At 44.4% G+C, this 15,802-nt stretch overlaps 1 protein-coding gene across 7 annotated transcripts in view; it reads right to left on the reverse strand.

The window, feature by feature from the left end:
- Positions 1-15,287, reverse strand: part of RREB1 (ras responsive element binding protein 1) — a 125,773-nt gene extending 110,486 nt beyond the window's left edge. For 2 of the 7 annotated variants that reach the window (XM_039869398.1, XM_039869394.1), the window contains exon 1: positions 14,840-15,094. The gene's annotated coding sequence lies outside the window, so the exon portion shown is untranslated. Of the gene's footprint in view, positions 1-13,427; positions 13,942-14,180; positions 14,751-14,839; positions 15,096-15,131 lie in introns of those variants that run through there. The other 5 variants (XM_039869396.1, XM_039869400.1, XM_039869399.1 and 2 more) reach the window with 5 other exon arrangements.
- Positions 15,288-15,802: the final 515 nt, after the last annotated feature.

The raw sequence follows: 15,802 nt of genomic DNA on the forward strand, positions 1-15,802 counted from the left end.
TAATTCAAGATCTGCCAGTTCCATAACCTGCTCAGGCACACCCACAAAAGGGCAGGAACAACACACACTGGTGACCCCCCCATCCCAAAAACATCCTAAGAGAGACTGGACGTTCTCTTATTACTGTTCTGTGGTGCACATGGCTCCTACTGCTTAAAAAGCAAAGCAAAGGAAAAAAAAAAAAAACCAAACCCACAAAAATACCTTCTACAGGCTATCTCCTTCGAATACACACAAATTTTAAGATCAGGTTAGTAATTATATCGATTCAATTGCTGCTCCTATTTCACTAGTACCCCAGATCACTGGGTCTCCTATACTGCTAATCCTGACTACCAATACCGATTTCAGGACAAAATCTTGAATTTATACATTAAATGACAATAATCTATTATAACATAAAACAACAAGGAGCTTATTTACAAGGCACTGGCCTTACAGAAACCCAAAGCAACATAAAATCCCCTAAATGCTTACAGCGCTTATAGTAAAGTTGCCAGGCTCCTCAGAAGTGGCTGACACAATATTCTTACTTTCAAGCAAAGCTCAAGGACTTTTAGTGAAGTTAAAAGTGGGTATCCACAAGAATTTGAGAGACTAATGTGCAACTCCTCTGCCCACCACAATGGACTAGCAGAAGCCCCACCATGTGAAGACAATTTCCCTTTCATTGGAAGCCCTGGAATGGTAACTTGGGGAAAATTTTACCCTCCAATAGGATTTGTACAGGGCTGCACCCTACCTCTCCACAGAATCTCTCTCCTACAGTGCTGGCCCGAGACACTCTGGAGACAGCCACTTCCCCACTGGCTGACCTGTGAACCAGCACCATTTCTGCAAGTCTCCCCTCCTGATCTTCCACAGAAGTGATGGTCTAACTCACTTTGTCAAATACTGGGTAGAATGACCTGCTTCACAAGTAAGTTTTAATCTGCTATTTCCAGAAGCCAGCAATCCCATCACACACTTGTTCTTGCCCATCTTTCCCCTTGAAGTGTATTACAGAGCTCTCTGCACATTGCATGTTTTCAGGGGATATTTATTTGGTGACTGTATCATGTCATTATGAAAGGCAGTTTGACAGTGGCTGCAAGCACAGGCTCTGGAGTCAGGCTGCACTGCTTCCTACTAGCTGGCTGCCTCTCTGGGTCTCAATTTCCTCATGTGAATAATGGGGTTAATAATTGTTCCTGTATCACAGGATCAAAGACTTGTGAGGAATGAATGAGATGACTGATGTCAAGGATTTAGGACTATGGTAACTAGTACCTGCTCAAGTAATGCTAGATCTTATTTCTACTATTCCCACTACTCTCATGCTGAGAGTTTTTACACATTGAAAAGCCTAATGACCAAAAAAGGGTGAAAATTAAAGTGGAATAACTAAATGACTTATCAGATTGGAGTCATATGAATTAAGTCTAGCAAGGGCAGAAGAGAAACTGAAAGACTTAACTTCTGGTTTATCTGACTTACAGCAAATATAAGGGAGTCTTGAATAATGATGTTTTTCCACCAAACGAGGTCTATAACTCAAATACCATGTTTAACTTATTTAAATGTATCCTTGGTAGATTCTCTTGTAATATGAATAACTACATCATCGTTTCTGCTGTTTAAGGCTGGATTTCTATGTATTATGTTTTCTGTGGAGATACAGGAAGTAGTACTATCTACTATCAGACTTCTCAGAGGCAAGCTAGCCAAAGATGCCTTTCTAAAATTCCATTTACCATAAAAATAACAATGAAATAAAGTGCTGGGCCATTTTGATCATGTTCTCTAAATAAAATAATTTGACCAGTGCTAACCACACCATCTCCTCAATATACATAAACTCCCCCCTTTTTATCTTGACTATACCACAACGTGGACACATGACCACACACCACCTACTCTCCAGTGGACTGGTAAAGACACAAAGCAAGCTTCAGAAGACATATGCCACGATTATTCACCCACATCAACATCAAGAGATGCTCAAAAAGAAAAACAAATCAACAACAAAAACGAGAAGAGGGGTAACCACCCCCGTTTCCCAGCACTTACCGCCACAACATGACCCACCATGTATGACACTCACCCATTCTAAAGCAGAGCAGCCACTTTCCTGAGGAAAAAGTAGTATTTCCAGCATGTATCCCAATGCCACACTCTTAGCATGATCACAATGGCTTTGGGTTCAAAATGAAGGGACATATCACAGACACTCTTAATAAGCATCACATGATGTGGGCCTGTTTTTGAACTTCTCTGAAGAAAGCTCACTAAAATTCCAAAGGATGTACTTCTTTATTAACCTGTTTAATCAACCTCTTCAAGAGCTTTACATAAATATATTCAATTTTCATTCAGTTGGTCTTAACACAGCAGATGGTCTAACATATCCAGAAAGCAGCCAAGAAGAAGACATTCTAACATCCCAAAGGCTAGGGAACCTAACGCCACAAGCCCCTCAAAAGCCAACACCAAGGATGCAAGTGCACAACTGTTTAAAGAGAAGGAAATTACCCAATAGATAGAGGCATCATCACCACTATCTAGCAGTTATGGATGGGTTATCTAAAAGTGAGCTTATATATGTTTGCCACCAGTACTGACACCAATTCTGGATATCCATTACAAGGTTGTTATCTAGCAAGCTACATTTGCAACAAACTTATTAGACCTCCAAATCCACCCTTCTGCTTGGGTCACAGTGAAAGACTGAGCTGTTTGCTCAATACTGTAAGATTAAAATTTTCTAAAAACATGTTTAAACCTAGTTTTAAAAACTTTTCTTCCCAGCATCTCCTTACCAAGCTATTTCAATTAGAAAAAAAATGGGAGGGGGCAAGGTCATTGCTGAGTTTTTCCCTAATCAGTTAATCTTATCAAAAAGTAAGACTGGAATAAAGTGTGACCTGTTCCATGCTCCCGAGCAAGAGATGGAAAATCATGTTCTCCCCAATGTAAGCAAGTGACCAGTGTTATCTGGTGTCCAGTGAGAACTTCAGGTTAAATTGGTCAAGACTGATACCATAAAGAAGCGTCTCCTGAGGTTTTCAGGAATCATTTGGATGACATCAGAGAAAAGCATTACCCAAATCTAGGAGCATTGCTCAGACTTTCTTGTGAGATAGACTTAAAGGATGGGTGTCCCAGCTCACACACAAAGGAATGGCTGTGTGGGCAAAAGAGGCAGGCACTCCCTCAGAAGCAGGAATTCCAGTACAGGGGACAGTAACTGAGGGTGGCACTCACGGAGTAGGCCCAGAACACTCACTGATGGAACTCCCCGAGGATCATGGTGCACAAGGCAGCATGCCTGTGCTCCAGTTTATAGTTTTTACCTACTCAGCGGAAAACACATCACTTTCTATCTGGTTCCACAAAGATTCTGTTTGCCTTGAATAAAGTTAATTAACACAGTGAAAAAAAAAAGGACTGCCTGGGGGTAACAAGTCTGCCATCACCAGAGGTGTTCGAAAATAGGCTAGACAATTGCTCAGTGGGGACAAACTTCATTCCTTATGGAAGAGATTAAATCTTTTTGACACCCACACATCTAGTGTAAAGCCCTAGCAGACAGCAGATACACAAGTCTTGTTTACTGAATGAACCTTGTTTTCACAGATTACTGGTCAAGCAAAATAATATGGTGTAGGTCTAACTAAAACACTCAGAGCATCAGGTGACCACTGGGAAACTAAGAAATTGGAAAATCAGGACATGAAAGCAGTCCTGACACTCCTAAGTAAAAGGCTCCAGCAATCTGAGTCCTAACTTTGTTCTTATCTGAAGCCTCTTCCCCAGTGCTTATGAATCAAACAGATAAACCATCGCTAAAACAAATAGCAACTTAAAGGCTCTTCAGATTTAATTTTATATCTCATCTGAAAATCATTCAGAAGCTCAGGCTATCTATAAGAAATCATCCATGTTCCTTCTGGCACCAGGAAATTAAAAGGAAGAAGGAAAAAGAGAAAAGGGAAGAAAGGAGGAGGCCATTCATTTGTTTCCACAGTAAGGAACATAACTTCCCTTTTCACTTTTGTAAGTACTTTTTTTAATGCTTCATCCATGCCAAGTATATAATTTTTAACCAATGAAAACGTAATACAAGTAGAGAAAATGCTTTAAAAATCTAAAAAAATAAAAATTTAATACTTTAAAAGGGTAAGGGATGTACCTTGCTCATAATAAACCTCGCTTTATCCTGCTTTCTGATGTCAGAGAAAGGTGTATCAGCATCCACTCACCACAAAAGCCAGAGACCTGGAAGTCATCTCTCTCTTCCCCCACCCCGCCCCATTCCGCCCCACCCAGCAACAAGTCCTTCCTACTGCTTAAATCTCTATCAAACCCATTTTAGCCTCCCTATCTCTCTTGCCACCATATTCCACTGGTTTTCAAGGTTTTGAAAAACTAGTCTTCTCATCAATCTTGAAAACAGAAAGCAAATTAGTTGACTCCTTCTGGTCTAGTCTAGTCTATTCTCTGCTCTGGGCAGGAACAATATTTTAAAATACAGATCTCACCATGCCATTCCTTAGCCTAACACTCTTATGGTTTTCCAGAGTTCTTAAAAAAAGAAATTCCAAATAAATGTGAGCTACAAGCAGTGTGTTTTAGCCACCACCAACCTTACTATGCATGTCATTCACTCCTTCTGTGTCTTTTCTCCCTCCACACACACACTGCGCTTCACACTTGTGAGGACAAACCCTCCACTCCAACCTCAGAATCTTTGTATAAGCTGTTCTCCAACATACTCCCATTCTCTTCACCATCCTTCAGCTATTAGCTCAAATGCTACTTCTGTGGGATGCCTTCCTTAACCTGCCTCCCAGCTTCCTCTGGCCCTCCCACAGATACAGAGGCCAAACTTCACTTCATATGTTCTTTTCTTAACTTTTAGCACTTAGCACGGACACAAATGGCTTAGTGTTTGGATGTCTCTTTTAACATCTATGAAGCAGCTATCAACTGTCTCTTTCTCATATTAGTAACCTTGGTGCTTATCACAGCCCTCACATAGTAGATATTGAAATATTTATTAAATAAAAATCAGTAATAAAGATCTATAAATGTTTTTATTTATTTAAAAAAATAACACCACGAGGTTGGCAAATTTAAGGCTGAGAAAATGCCTGTTTTCCAAAAGGATACTGAATCTGATGTTAAATCCAACTTGATAAAATATTTTAGTTAAAGGGGGTTGTGAAGTTTTGCTAAGCTCTTGAACCACAATTGTTTTTTAGAACCCTTATTTCCATGATTTTAGTACAAATTAAATTCAGAGATGTAAGAGTTAAGCCTCCTTTAAATTATACTTGGTTTAAAATTTTAAGTAGAATAATTTAATGCAATATAGGTTTAACTAATCAAGTCGTGAAAAATCTGTTTGCGATGTTCACTGAACAGTTTTATATAGTTTTCCCTTAAAACAACAATTGAAAGCCCTATAGCAGATGCGAAAATGACTTTAAAAATGTTTTAATTCCCTATTTTAAAAGGAAACCCATTCGCAGGATTCAAAAGTAAAGGTACAAAAGCAAAACACCTCTCACCCCATCCTCCTGGTATCTCCTCTATTTCTGGAGATATAGGTACCTCTTTTAAAAGAAAGCTCCCCTAAAACCATGAAAATCATTTTCTAAAAAAATGATCTATAATTAATTTCTATCAAGTATGTATATTATGCACGCACACAAACCAAAAAAGCAAGACTCATATCCCACAGGTTTCTGGTTTGGTATTTTGTTTTAAATCCAAAGAGTAATGGGGAAAAAAATAAAAGTTAAATTATACATAGCTCCATTAACGTATACCACTATACATTAACTTATACCACTAATGAAACAAAAATTTAATTAAGCAGAGAAAATGGGCCCACATACTCTGAAACGATTCTGGTCTTTGATCGGTGTGCCCATCTCTCCTATTTTAACATAAAATTCAAACCAAAAGCCATGAAAAGTGGTTATAAGTAGTAAGGGCCCAAGTGTGATCGTTTTAGTTCAGACACTAACAAAGACTTTTTTCTCTTAAATTTCGAGTAAATTAAGTTGAGAAAACTTTTATTTTAAAATGCCTGTAATTAAAAATTCTTTCTCACCAGTGTGCACTTAGCACCAAATTTCTGCATGATGGGTGTGCTGAAAATGTTAGTTCTATTTTTTTCTCTTACTTTGTACTGATATTTAGGACTTAGCTTCTAAATTACATGTGCTATTCTCTAAAAATAACCTGCGCTTCTTCAAAAACGTTTTTGTATTAGAAAACGGCTCCAATCAACACACATTATCGAATAAGAACCAACTATGCAACCTTTGAGCTAGGTACAGAAGATGGGAAAATATGATTACAGTCCCTCCCTATTCTCGAGGTGGGGATAACATGTATGTCAACAGGTAAATTACAACAGACAGACTGGACAGACAGGAGTAAGAGTTATTCTGGGTGAAGGATCTAATTCTCCCTGCAAGAGGTGGTATTTGAGATGCATATTAAAAATAAAAAATTAAGGATGTGGTTCTATAGTGTAGCGATTAGCACATTTGCTTTACACACAGAAGGTCCTGGGTTCGCACCCCAGTGGAGCCACGGTCCATGGTCTATGGCCATGCCACCCTGAACAAGCCAATGTCTGATCTCAGAAGCTAAGCAGGGTCAGGCCTGGTTAGTACTTGGATGGGAAACCACTTAGGAAGATCAGGTGCTGTAGGCATAAATAATAATAATAAATAAATAAAAAGATTTAAGAAATGTTTGCTAGAAGTGGATGAGGACAAAACGGAATGACCAATCCAGGCAAAAGCAGAAGCAGTGAGGTATTATTCAGGTATTATTTAGTGTGGCAATTATATAGAAAAGAGAGTAGCAAGAGCTGAAACTAGAAAGACAGTTTGGAAGCTGATGATGACGGTCCTTGTGTGCCATGTTGAGGAATTTGGATTTCTTCCTGTAGACAAAAGAGAGCCAAGCAATGTTTTACAGGAGGCAAACACCATTTCCAGCTTTAGTTTTAGAGCAGAGAATGAACTGGAGTAGGGAGGCATCGGTGGCAGGAAATTAACTTAGGAGGCATCTGTGACATAATAAGGGCCTTAGGTCACGAGCAGTGGGACAGGCAATATGAGTTATATTGGACAGAAATTCTGGGGAGGGTCTGGTGACTGAATGTGGGGCTGAGAGAGACGTGGGTCAAGGACAGCAACATGCTTTCTGGCCTGGAAGACTTAGGTAGATGGTGCATTTCAGATCACCTTCTAGAAGTGAGGGAGATGACTTATCTTTACAAGCTGCCTCTGAGGTTACCTGCAGGTAATCCAGGTAACAATATGTCCCAGTTTGGGAAAAGCTGTAAATGGAGATAGGGAGCAGGGAGTTGCCTGTTTATAGGGTTAGAGAAAAGGGAAGAAAGGCACCAGAATTCACAGCTCTAAACAGGTACAGGAGGGCACAGGCAGCTTTAGGGCAGGTCACTAAGCACGTTCAAGAGATACCCTTCTAGAAGGTTAAGTGGGAGTCCAGGTCGTTTTCGGGCTAATTATCACTTCCCACCACAGGCAGCCCTTCCTTTTCAAGATTCTGTCTCTCCCTTCCTGCCTGCCTCCTTCTCTGCACCAGAGTTTGTTTCATCCTCGCCTCCTGCCTGTGTGATAGGCTTGGGAGGACCCAGAACAAATGTCTCCTAAGGCTAAAATATCACTCCTGTCACTATCCAAGACATTTCTGGTCTGAGGAAATTCAATTTTATATTTGTACGCCACATATTTTTTTCTTTAAATCAACCACCTTTTTGTGTATTTGAGGTCCAGGAGTCCCGAGAATATAAAAATAACCATGGTCTCTTCCCCATTGTTCCCTGCCAGCTCCTTTCCAGTCCTGGTAGCAGTCTACTTATCCACCCTCTCAAGAGATGTATAGTCAGAAGACCAGACTCAAAAACACCACCCTGTAAAAAGGGCGGTTAGTTATGTAAGAATTTTGCAAAAACTTGAAAAAACAAAATAAGGGAGACTATGAGTGCAGAAACATGAACTGTCAGACGAGTAAGGGCTAGTTCAGATGCTTTTTTAAAAGGGTGGGTGGAGGTATACTCTAGATAAGTTAAAACATGAGGGTGGACTGGCAGCTGACAGCACCAGAGCAAGGTTCCTAAATGACTAAAGAAACGACTCAGAACACTGAGCCACCTACCAGAACAGCTTCCCCGTGCCAATGAATCTGGTTTGTTTTAGAAGCAGATGAGTTCTAGAACTTTTATTTATTAAGAGGTTTTTAAAATACATTTAATACCATTTAAGGTTTCCCCAATCCCAAATTTTCTGTGAAACCTTGAACTTGCCAACCAAGGTATCCTGTAGGCATGTAATAATTACTTGGTTTATGAAACTTCAGATGTCCAAATATATCACATGCAATACTGTGAGTACACCAAGGCTACCTGTACATACCACACAGACTGGACGACTACAGTACCTTTAAAGCAGGATTTCTCACTCTCCACTGACATTTGGGACTGGGTAATCCTTTGTTGCGGGGCCATCACTGTGAGATGGGTAGCAGTATCTCAAGCCTCTACCCACTGAAGGCCAGTAACACCCCTCCCCCAGCAATCAAAAATGTCTCCAGACACTGTCAAATGCCCCCTGAAGGCAAAACCGCCAAGTTGAGAACCACTGCTTTAAAGGGAGAGTCCAAAGCTTACAGCCTGCCTTTCCTTAAAATCCAGCCCTATGTGAAGTTTGCTAAGAAAAATTTGCTAGTTCTGTTTGTCTATCAGCTCTCAAAGCAAAAAAAAAAAAAAAAAAAAAAAAAAAGTGCTACCTTCCCAGATTTGAACAAACTCCTAGGCAAATTCTGCCTAAAGGAATGGAATTGTGCACAATTCTGGAAAGGAAATCCAGAGTGGGCACCCACAAAGCTTCCTGAGCTCAAAATATACCACTTTCTTCCATATATAGATTTTGACTTTCTGGGATATTTATTTCATCCTTACAACAACCCCGCAAAGAAAACCTACTGAAAAAAACATGTAAAATCTCATTCATCAACAGAAATGCTGCCAAAGGCTTAAAAGTTTTTTTAATTGCCTTACATCTTCAAATTCAACCACAGAATGAAAAGGATCTGGTCTCATTTTAAAAATACACACAAAGATAAAGAGGCACTGTATAATGCTCAGTCTTCTGAGGCCAAGCTGACTTTAAAAAACAGGTGTTGTACCGAGTTAGGCTGGGGTTAGAAGTTTTAGGTCCTAGGCTTGATTTATTATCAGCTACTGGGTGGAAATTGGCACAGTTGTAAAATGGGTTAATATACTCACTCAACCCTCACTGTGCTGCTCTGAGGATAAAACTGGAATTTTTCTTAAGTGCCTTTATAAAAGCAGGAGAAGTTAACTTTGCCCAAGGTACACCCTAACGAAAAAGAGAATTTTCAAAGTAATTAAAAAACTAAAAGTCTCAAACATTCATGTAACAATCCTATCCCCACAGTCTCTGAAAAGGGGGTAAAAAAACAGATGAGATACGAAGCAGGCCAGGGAAAAAACAAATAGAGCCATTTAAAAGCTTTATCTAATTACCCCCACTGAGACTTTTTCTCTGCAGTCTGGCTGGCTGACAAAGAATGTGAAGGTTTTCATTGGGCTTTCTCCACCCTATCAGGACCACCCGCTCTCATGGAGTCTGAAAGGCCTCAGGTGAATCCTGCAGGAGCAGTCAGTACCCAGTCTTGGGGATTTTACAGAGGCTTTCAAATTCTCTTAGCATTACTTGCTTGAATCACACTGAACAAACAGTCTCCACCCTCTCCCACTTCTTTTGTCTGAAGTACCTATTCACAGGCAGTCACCTTTACTGATGGCTGACTGGCTCACCTATACCTGAAGTACCATCAGAAACAAGATGCACCAGTAGCTGAAAGGAACAGCTCCCTGTGCCCACCTCTCAGGGCCTCCCTTCCTCTCCACTCCACCCCATCTCCACCAACCAAACATCAGGGTGCAAACTCCAGCTACACTTGGCTTGACTTCATACTAATAGTCAACACCCAGGGAAGGTGACGAGAAACTGAGACCAGCACAGTCAACGACACTGTCCCGCAGGATAGCTAACATAAAAGGAAAAAGTTCATCACCCTCACTCCCTATCTTCCTCATTCTTCTACCTCAGTCATAATGCAAACACAGCAGATGGTTTTCTTCTCTGTATTCTGCCTCCTATGGGAGTGGGGGAAATTAAAAATAAGTGATGCATTTCAGAAAGCACATCGTATGCCTCCCTCTGTGTTTCATATGGTACACCTTTTACCTCTGATTTATGGGGAGGCCCCCCAGGGTGTGGAAATCACAATATGACTCCTGCTTTTTGAAGAGGGCCATGGCTATTTCTACTTAAAAATCCCTTCCTAAGTCAGAGAGAGAAAACTCATTTGCCCTGCCCTGCAAAAGAGCCCATCCAATTTCTTAATTATATTTGGATATAAAAAATATTACTCAACTTTGCCTGTTCAGTAGGTCAGATGTACACAAGTAACCCTGACGCAGGGAAACTTCTGACTTATGGTGGAATTGCCCTGTCACAAAGGATGGTTTCAGTCTGATTTCAACCATTTTATCTCACTGAAAAACTCCAAGATCCTTTGACATACTTACGGCAAAAATATAATGTAAATCACAATTTTTTTCCCTAACATTTGGTCAGTCCTTCCAAAGATACTCAAAAACTAATTTTTTTTTTAAAGGAATTAAGAACTGGGCTGACTAAAGTGAGATGGAGTAGTGGAGTGAAAAGGAGAAAGACCCCTATCAAAACCTAAGGGAATATCAGTAAAGGGAGAAGAAAACTATCATCCTGTTATCAAGAGAGACTATACTGCATACTTCCTATTGATACTATATTGCAGTCTATCTTTTAAATGCTAATCTGTTTAATAAGAAGTGAAATATGACATCGCTTTATGTATTAGGTAGATGTTCCAAAACAAATTAAATGTTCTGTTATTAATAAATGAAATATGGTAATGTTACTCGCACATATCCTGGGAAAGAGAAAGTTCAACCTAAACACATGGGTAATAGACAAGAAGTCTACTCAGACAAGCTGCCCCATCTGACACCAGAGTTGGTCAGAAAGCATGAACTTCAATTAAAAGACTTACAAAAGAAAGAGAGATTATTTAAATATGATAAAACTTAACATTTTACTTTCTGGGTCAGAGGATGCGGAGGACTCAGAAATTAATTAAATCTAGTAAATAATGTAAAACGAGGAAGGACTCCCTTTCAAAAATGCTTTGGTTAATTTTAGCATCCTTCTGTTTAGCTGCTTAGCAACCCTTATCCTATGACCTTTTAAGCATCACCTACTTTTCAGAAGGATAATGAATAGAAACATCAAAAGAATTCACTCGGACTGATTCTACTGAACACATTTAACCAATTTTTATAGGACTTAAATTTATGTTAATTATGCCATACAAAACCCTAAAAGAGTAGAATTTTTAAAATTTTACTAATCATCAGGAAATATCCTTTGCTGAAGGTAATAAATGATATTCACAACTGAGTATGAGATAGCAAGCAAAGATTGCCAAACTGACCTAGGTCGTGGACCAACACAGCAATTCAAAATTGAACAGTAAAAATGAAAGCTACATAATGGCAATTAGCTACTAACTGATATACAGCAAGTAACTAATAAACAGCTGTTGATCAGGTGCAGGACTAAGAAGGTTAGGTTTCTTTTGTACCTGTCTTGGATGCAAATGAGACCTCAGGAGTCCGCCTGAAGAAATTTAAAATAAAACACACTTCAATCAAAAGGTCACTTGTTGGGTGATGTAAATAGTTAGGAATGGATGTACCACCACCTTGCCAGGTGAATCAGACCCATCTTCTCCAATACATTACACTTTTCTGCCATAAAGGCTTAGACTTTTATTTTCTGATGAGAAATAATGGGAAAAAAAAAAAAAAACAAGAGAATGATATGCCATAGAACAGTTACCATCGGCAGCACTTAAGAGTATCATATAACCAGCAAATTCTCTTTAAAAACAAAACATCCTAAAATGCAACCAGTTTAGCAGTATTTTTAAGAATGATAAAACAGTGCAAGTTCATTAACAACCTAAAATGGAGCACAAGCTAAACAAATAAATCAAAGGGTTCTCCCTTTCTTTTGTAAAAAGGGTGTAGGAGGGAAGGTATTTTTTCACACATTTAAAACTTGATAAAAGCCATTCAAATGTTTAATTCATCAGTGTAACCAAAGCTCAAAACACATCAAAGCAGGATCCATCAGCCAGTACCCAGAAGCCTCCCTCCAAAGGTAAAAAAATACACAAAAATAACCTCCACCCCCAAACCATAAAATTAGTGGCTCACCTTTGCAAAAATTATTTGAATAATAATTCTGAACCCATTCCTTCAAAAGTTCTTTTTGACTATTGAAGGAAGCACAGAACAAAACGTTTGCAAAAAAAAAAGTTCAGCCAAGACTTCGACCTCTTAGACTTCCGGGTTACATTATGTCTTAGAACCATACCTGCCTACTCAAAAAAGCACCAGATCTGGAGGATGCTTTTAAGGACTGTGAAGGGGGGCATATCAAAAAACAAAACGAAAACCATTCTTTTCTTTGCAGTTCCCTTTTCTCCACCTTCCACTTCAGCTAAATTTATTTCAGAATCCACGCACACGCATGCACATACTGCGCATCTAAAAGGAAAAAAGTCTCAAAAAATATGGGATGCACATTAGCAACTCAGCCTTTGCAGAAATTACCTCATGTCTCCTCTTAAAGACAGTATCCCTATCCAACAGGCAAACTTTATTTCCACTGACTTTCAAAAGGCTAAGTTTAAATCTAAACTCTAAAACAAGCATAAGGTTTAATTCTGCTACTGACGAAAACCCTCGGACAGGTTTTTCAGCATACCAAAAAGTCATATTTTTTATTCACCCTTCTATCTCTCTCCACCACCATCACCATCCGCCCAAAAGAAGAAAAAACTCCAAAGTGCCCCGAATGTGTGCTGCTGCTGGCTCTGAAGCCGTGTAGAATTTCGTAATGGAATGTGAACTGCTCGTCCGGATCTGGGCTCACGTTCTATCTTCTAACCAGTAAGGAGCGAGGGAGGGCAAATCTGCTGAGCAAGGAGAAATACTTTCCTCCTCTTTTATAACCCATCACGGATGCACCGCAGACGCTGGACGCGAGCTGCACGCGGCGCCTGTCAACCCGCCCGCCCGCCGGCCAGTCCTCGCGACGCCGGGGTCCTCGCGCCCCTCGTGCCCCGCTTCTGCCCGGGGCCGCCCCCGCCCCCCAGCCCCCCAAAGTAAAGTAGCTGCGCCGAGAAGCAGGCTCGTCTGCCGCGTCCTACACTCCTGTGCCTCGCCCGGCCCCGCGAGCAGCCGGGGAACAACTCACCACATCCTCGACGCGACCCTCGGCCCTGTTCAGAAAACACGCAGCTTCCCAGGGAGGGGGCCGGCGACGGGAAGGACCTCCCCTGCTCCTTAGCAACCATGAAGGTCGCAGTTTCCTAAGAGACCGCGAGCGGGGAGGGGGCGCGGGGGGCCGGGCCAGAGGTTGGGGGGGCACACTGGGTCCCCAACCTCTCGACAACACCGCCCCTCCGCCCCGGCTCGGCACTGAGGGCCGGGATGGGAGGAGGAAGGGAAGCCCCAGAACTCGCAAAAAATTGGTCCAGCGGGCGGTGGACAAAAGTTTCCGAGCGCGCTCCACAGCTGGGAGGCGAAGCGGGCCCCGGCGGCCAGCCCCGCCTCGGATGCTCCCGGCCTCCTTCCTGTGCTCGTGACGGCGCCGGCCGCCGAGCCCCCCCCTCCGCCCCCCCGCGATGCAGGCTCCGCTCCACACCGATGGCTCCCACGAAAACACGTACACCGCCAACGGAAGGGCAAGGGAACAATACGCGGACAGGGCTCCGGCCCCCTCCTCCCCTGGTCACCCGGGGCGGTGGTCTGCGTGACCCCCAGCCATGAGCCCGGAACGGGCGAGGGCGCAGGGCTACCCGCGGCCCCCTCCCGGCCGGCGCCGTCCGCCGGCGAGGATCAAAGTCCGCAGAGCAGGGCGCGGCGGATGCTCCCACCGCTCAGCTCCGAGCGGGCACCCCCGAGCCAGCACCCCAGGCGGGCACCCCGGGCGGGCACCCCCGGATACCTTGCGGCGGCGGGCGGGCGCCGTCATCTCCGCGCAGCTCGGCCCGAGAGGGACTCGAAAGTATGTAGGAGAAAAGTTTCCCCTCCCACATGGGGGGAGGATGTCGGGGGAGCGAGGGCGGAAGATGGAGAGCAACGCTGGGAAGATGTTTCTGGTCGGCTGTGCGTGCACCATCCAAGTCCCCGCGGTGCTGGTTAAAAATAAATTGGGCAGCGGGCGCGGCGGCGCGGGTCGGGCCGGATTCCTGCGCTCGGACGGCTAATATGGATGCGCATCAGGTCCCGGCGGCGGGGCGCTGCGGCGTCCGCGGCGGCTCGCGCTGGGAGCTGGTTGGCAGAGCCGGCAGCTCGGGAAGGGGAAAGGAGCGGAGGAAGGGGAGGAGGAGGAGGGGGAGGAGGAGGAGCGGCCCGGCGCGCTGCCCGAGGGGAGAGGGCTGCCCAGCTCATCCCGGGCCGGCCCCGCCGCCCGAGCGCACGCAGCGCGGCGTGGGGCGCTCGGGTCCTCGGCTCCGGCAAACGGCGAGTTTGAAAAGTACAACGCGCTCTGCAGACTTCACCCTCCTCATCCCTAAAAGTTCTTTAAAAGGTCGCTCCCGCTCAGCCCCAGACATCTCGCTGCCACCCGAGTCCCGCCAGCCGGAACCCCGGGCGCGTACTTACGGCTGGGCAGGGCTCTTGGCTCCCAGGCATGATGCCGTGGGGACCGGTGGGCTTCGGGAAGAGAATGAGGAGAGATGCAAACTTGTTCCGGAAAAGGAATCAAAATGGCGTTTCTGGATGTGCAAAGTTCATCAACTCCGCAGTCACTTCCCCTCCTCCTCTTCTCCCACAGGGAGGGAGGTGGGCGAGGAGCTGGCGACCCCGGCGCCCCAGCCGTCGTCCCGGCCCCCGCCTCGGCCCCCCGCCCAGCTTCCTCGCCCGCACGCTCGGAGACTCGCTCTCCCCCTCTCACCCTGATAAGTAGACACATCACGTGTTGCTCCTGCGAGTCTCCTGGGGACGTGTTACTGAGCGGCCGCAGCGGCGGCGGCGGCTCAAGCTGGAGGGTGGGAGGGACCGCGGTACCCGCCTGTCTCCCCCGTTCGGATTTTAGCGGGGTGACCGCAGTTTCCATCCCGGGATGGATGGAGGTGGAGTCCCCCACCCCACCCCCACCGCAGACCCAGGTTTGCCTCACGCCCTCCGCAGGCGCCCCGGGCTAGGGGATGGGCCGGGCCGCTCCAGGGAAAGGGTCTCAGCGGCCGCAGCTGAGCGGGATCACGATCAGCCCAGTGCTCGCCCGCCGGCCACCTTCTGGCACCTCCGCGCCCCCTCCCCTCCAGACCCTCACTGCAGGCTACTCTCCGCCCCCAGCTTCCCATCACTTCACTCTACTGTTTGTTTCACTGTTTTAACGAAGGGGGGGTGAGAGGGGGAGACAGGCAGCAACGCCCCAGAGACGCGAGAGGAGCGCCTCGGAGGCCAGGAGGGGGTGACGTGGGGATCGGTGTCCCTGACCTGACGCCTCCCCTCTCAGTCTCTGAGGCACATGGGAGGGTGAGCCCCACCCGCGCCATTTCATCTCCACGCGGTCCTCGCTCTGCATCCAGGTGGGGCGAATAGATGATGAGGCAGGAGATTAAG

This window comes from Pteropus medius, unplaced genomic scaffold (assembly GCF_902729225.1).
Source record: "Pteropus medius unplaced genomic scaffold, Ma_sr-lr_union100, whole genome shotgun sequence".
Lineage (NCBI taxonomy): Eukaryota > Metazoa > Chordata > Mammalia > Chiroptera > Pteropodidae > Pteropus > Pteropus medius.